Source organism: Cervus canadensis, chromosome 1, assembly GCF_019320065.1.
Source record: "Cervus canadensis isolate Bull #8, Minnesota chromosome 1, ASM1932006v1, whole genome shotgun sequence".
NCBI lineage: Eukaryota > Metazoa > Chordata > Mammalia > Artiodactyla > Cervidae > Cervus > Cervus canadensis.
Window position 1 is genome coordinate 45,377,235 of NC_057386.1, and position 5,599 is coordinate 45,382,833.

The following is a 5,599-nucleotide window of genomic DNA, read 5'->3' on the forward strand; positions in this document are numbered from 1 at the left end:
CCACCCTGAGCGTTTGCTCGACTGTCCTTTCTTTGGCTCATCACAGCCGAAGGGGTATCAGGTTTTCTACTCGGGACTCTCTCCAGCTCTACTCGCCTCGTTCCAGCCGCACCGCTGTCCCCTGGACTTAAAGCCCAGTCGCCGCTGGGGACCGGGTAAGAGCCGTCTGTGCACCTAAACGAGGATGGCGCGAAGATCCGGAGGCAGATTCGGGCACATTCCCCGAGGAGCACCTCAGGGCCATTTGGGATGATCGGTCCGGAGCCGGCTCCATTTGGTTTCTCTCAAAGGGGTACTATTTTCTTGATACTTTTCTTAGGCCCGCTTTTTTATGGTAATTATGGTAATAGATGTTTCTGCAGCTCAGCGGGTCTAAGACCTGTGATCGGAACCCGCAGACTTTGAAACTCTCGGAAGCCGCGTTTTAAAACCGTGAGAGAGAGAGATGAAGGAGGAGAGGGAGGGAAGAAGGGAGGGAGGTCGGAATGCCTAAGGAACCCCCGAGTTAGTGGCGTCTCCTACCATCAGCCGCAGACTGAACCTTCGGAGGATTCCAACCCCAACCTTCAAGTCAGTTGAAAATGAATGGAACAACATATCCCCTGTCCGGATTCCGGGCTCTCAGGATCTGTGAGTCTGGTTATTTTATGCAGCTGAGTTTTGGGATCATTTGTTATGCACCTTAGTAACGAACAATAGTATGTGTGTTCTTCTCAGGCTTCTTTTCCTGGTTCTCTAAGTCTTTCCAACGTTTGCTATTTTCAGACTTTTTTTTTTTCTTTTTTCATTTGCCCTACAAGTATCTGTAGATCAGTTTGGAGACAATGACATCTGTATGAGATTACAGCTTCTGTAATCTGTAATCTATAATCCCCAACTTTCTCTCCCTACGCTCTTTAAGGCACTTCCCAGTCCAAGCAGGGGAAGATGTCCAGCCCTGACCTGACACATGATATAACCTATACTTAATCACATTTTCTTCAATGTCTCACAATAAAGTTATGTACAATTTTCCCAAAGGATCTCGCACCTGTTGTCAGATAGTCCTATGTCCCTAATTTTTGAGGCAGTTTTAGATAGTTATCTTCAAAAAATAATTTTGGAGGACATCCCTGGCGGCACCGTGGCTAAGAATCTGCCTGCCAGTGCAGGGGACAATCCCTGGTCCGGGAAGATCCCACATGCCACAGAGCAGCTAAGCCTTTGGGCCACAACTGCGGAGGCTGCGCTGTAGTCAGGGAATTGCAACTACTGAGCCGGCTTGCCTAGAGCCCCGTGCTCTGCCACTAGAGAAGCTACCGCAATGAGAAGACTGTGCATCCAACGAAGAGTAGCCCCTTACTTGCCTCAACTACAGAAAAACCTGTGTGCAACAACAAAGACCCAGCACAGTCAAAAATAAATTGAAAATTTTTTCCGTTTGATAATATAAATACAATTACTTTGCACACATAGATTTCTGCAACCAGAAAATGGACACACTTCCTTATTATTCTAATGATTTTTCTGCACTTTTTTAAAAAACATAGGCTTCCCTGATGGCTCAGTGGTAAAGAATCCACCTTGCAATGCAATGGACACAGGTTCAATCCCTGGTCTGGGAAGATCCCACATGCCTCAAAGCAGCTAAGCCCACACACCACAACTACTGAGCCTGTATTCCAGAGCCCCCGAGCCGCAACTACTGAAGCCTGTGGAGCCCCTGTTCCACAACAAGAGAAGCCACCGCAACAAGAAGCCCTCGGCACTGCAATGAGAGAGTAACCCCCGCTCACCCCAACTAGAGAAATTCCGTGCAGCAACAAAGACCCAGTACAGCCAAAAATAACTAAATAAAACATAGTCGATCAGCGAATTCCCTGGAGATCCAGTGGTAAGGACTCAGTGGTTTCATTTATTGCAAAGGCCCAGGTTCAATCCCTAGTTCGGAAACTAAGACCCTGCAAGCCAAGCAACTCAGCTAAAACACCAAAAGACCCCAGAAAACAACAGTCAGTCATATCACCTTCTTTTCAGTACCCATTTTCTATTTTTCCTGCTCAACTGGATTAGCTAGAACCTCTTGGGAGGCAGTGAATAAGTGTTGATAGTAGGCACTCTTCCTGTGTTCACTATCTTAAGGGGATATCTCAGTAGTTTCTCAGCATGAAAACTATTTGCTGTGTGTTTTCTCATAAACTCCTTTTACCACTTCCCAAAAGGTTGGTCATAGTTCTAATTTGCTCAGAGACTTTATCACGGATGAATATCCAAATTTATTAGAAGCCTTCTCATCTATTCAGCTGATCACATGATTTTTCTCATTTGATCTTCTAATCTGTCAAGTTACAAACTGATTGATTTTCTAGTGCTAAAATGAACATTAAATTCCTCATTTAGATACAGTGCTGTGTGTCAATTATATCTCAGTAAAACTAGAAGAAAAAAATAAACTAATTCCTGATTCAAATCACCTTGGCCATGATGTATTATCATTTTTAGATATTGTTGGATTTGGTTTGCTAAAATTTTATTTAGAATTTTTTTCATCTAGACATTGAGTGATGATGATCTGCAGTTTTCCTCTCATATTTCACTTGTCCAATTGATTATCAAGATTATGCTAGCCAGTGTTCATAACAGCAATATATACAATAGCCAAGAGGTAGAAGCAACCTAAGTATCCATCGACGGATGGATAAAGAAAATGTGGCATATATATGTATATAAATGAATACTACTCACCCATTTTTCAAAAAGGATGAAATAATACCATTTGCAGCAACATGGATGGACCTAGAGACTATCACATTAAGTGAAGTAAGTCAGACAGAGAAAGACAAATACATGATATCACTTATATGTGGAATTTAAAAAGTTAATACATGTAAACTTGTCTACAAAACAGAAACAGGCTGATAGACATAGAAAGCAATGTTACAGTTTCCAAAGAGGAAATGGGTAGGAGAGGGATAAATTAGGAGTTGGGGATTAATTTCACATCCCTATATATAAAATAGATAAACAACACGACTGAGCGACTAAGCACAGCACAGCATGAATACACATATATAACTGAATCAATTTGCAGTACAGAAGAAACTAGCACAACATTGTAAACCAACTATACTTCAATTAAAACAAGAAAAATGTCAATCCAGGAAATTGCTAGGAGAAATATGCAAAATAAAGGGATTTAAAAACAAGAGTATGCTAGCATCATAAAGTTATTTAGGCAGTGTTTCCTCTTCTGTTCTTGTGGGTAGTTTGTGTAATACTGAAACTCTCACTTCTTTAAACTTGTATTTTAGAAGTTGCTGTGACAGAGTTATTAAGCTTGTCTGGATTTTTCCAATGTATGCATGTGTGTGTGCTAAGTTGCTTCAGTTGTGTCCAACTCTTTGTGACCCCATGAACTGGGGAACTAGAGAACCAATCCAGATTAAAGGAGATTAAGAAACATAAATATTATATGTGTTCCTAGATTGAATCCCAGACCAGATTTTTTTTTTTTTTTTTGCCATAAAATTCAAATAAAGTCTGTAGATTAGGTCATAGTAGTGTATCAGTTTTAATTTACTGGTTTTGATTATTGCACTGTGAATGTCCTTATTCTTAAGAAATACCCACTAAATTAAAGTACTAGTGAAAAATGAAAGTGGTAGTCACTCAGTGTCTGACTTTGTGACCCCATGGACTATAGCCCGCCAGGCTCCTCTGTCCATGGAATTCTCCAGGCAAGAATACTGGAGTGGGCCGCCATTCCCTTCTCCAAGGGATCTTCCAGACCCAGTGATCAAACTCAGGTCTCCTGCTTTGCAGGTGGATTCTGTACCGTTTGAGCCACGAGGGAAGGAGTATTATGTCTGCAACTTACTCTCAAATATTTCAGGGGAAAAACAAATGGCAGTAGAAGGAGGATAAGGAGAAAAAAGCCATCAGGATAACCTGTGGTCAAAGGACTCTGGGCACAGTGCTATCTAATATCTAATTTAAAGTATTTCCCTGTCACTCTAATCAAGTCTTTACTATGTTTTGCTAAAATCAGGGTCTGATATTTCATGTAACTTGGGAAACAGAGGAAGAGATCTTTTTCTTCTTGGGATACAGAGCAGCATGGCAGGGGCAGAGCTTGCAAGAGTTGTCGGGTCAATCAAGGAGGTAACCAGCAGAGGTCTTGACATAGCAGTTCAGAGCAAAAAGTGAGAGGAGAGGACTAGAAGAGATCTGCGGAGCATGGAAGCATTCCTGGCACTCTCAGAATTCTTAATGCAAGGAAACTAGAGAAAAGACCAAATTTTCTGTATTTACACATAATGAGAGCCCAGACAATATCAAATGGGTGTTAAAAATCTCAATGTCACTGATAACTAGAGAACTACGGTCATTCAGATTGCAAATGGGTGGGCTTTTTCCTGCTAGAAAGAAAAGAAATTGAACAAAACATTTTGAGCCTCCCTCCATTCCCCTTGTGTTGATTATAGAAGAAAGAAAAGCGTAAAAAGAGGTGCTGTAGAATTTTTGGTTATATAGATTCTCCAGTGTAGAAAGGCAACGGCATCCTGGTCTTTAGAACTATGTGAAATACATTGTAAATGTGGTTGCTCCCATGAACCCCAGAATAGATCAGAGTTATATGTGGGTAAGACCATTTGCAGCAACATGGATCAACATAGAGAGTGTCATACTGAGTGAAGTAAACCAGACAGAGAAAGAGAAATATCATATGACATCCCTAATATGTGGACTAAAAAAAATGATACAGAACAGAGACTCACAGACTTAGAAAAGGAACTCATGGTTGCCGAGGGAAAGGGATAGTTAAGGACTTTGGGAAGGACATGTACACGCTGCTATATTTAAAAGGGATAACCAACAAAGACCTGTTGTATAACACATGGAACTCTGCTCAATGTAATTGAACGGGAGTGGGGTTTGGGGGAGAATGGATACATGTATATGTGTGGCTGAGTCCCTCCACTGTTTACTTGAAACTATCACAACACTGCTAATCAACTACAGCCCAACACAAAATGTTTTGGATGTTAAAAAAATTAAAATAAAATAACTATACGTGGGGAATGAGATCATTACAGCCTTGTGCATAAGAGAATAAAAAGAAGTTGTAGGAAGGTGGAGTATTGTGGATGTAGGGATGCACCACCCACATCCCTGTCAAAGGAGACTTCCTGCCCAGACTTGGAACAAGGCAAATGGCAGACCAGCCTCTAAATGTCAGCTCCTTCAGGGCCCACCTCAACTGCAGTGAGCTGCCTTGCTTGGAGTCACAGACCACTCCCAGACTCACAGCTCACAACTGACAACTGGAGAAATGTTATGGACAATGTCAGACCTCAGCCATTCAGCTCAACGCAGGACAGCTCCCTTGGGCACAATTCACTGCACCGCATCCTGCTAGAATGGCTGAGGTTCGTGGAGGGCTACATCTCATTCAACATCTTTCTCTACCCGAGTCTACTTCCTCCTGTTCTTTTCAGGGGGTTTGCTCTGTTGTAAACATCTTGCACCTGATAGAGCAGCTCAGCATCTGCTTCCAGAGAACTTCAACCTGCAAGAGAGTGTGAGAGGATACAGCAGAGTCTGCTACATGGTGCAGCAG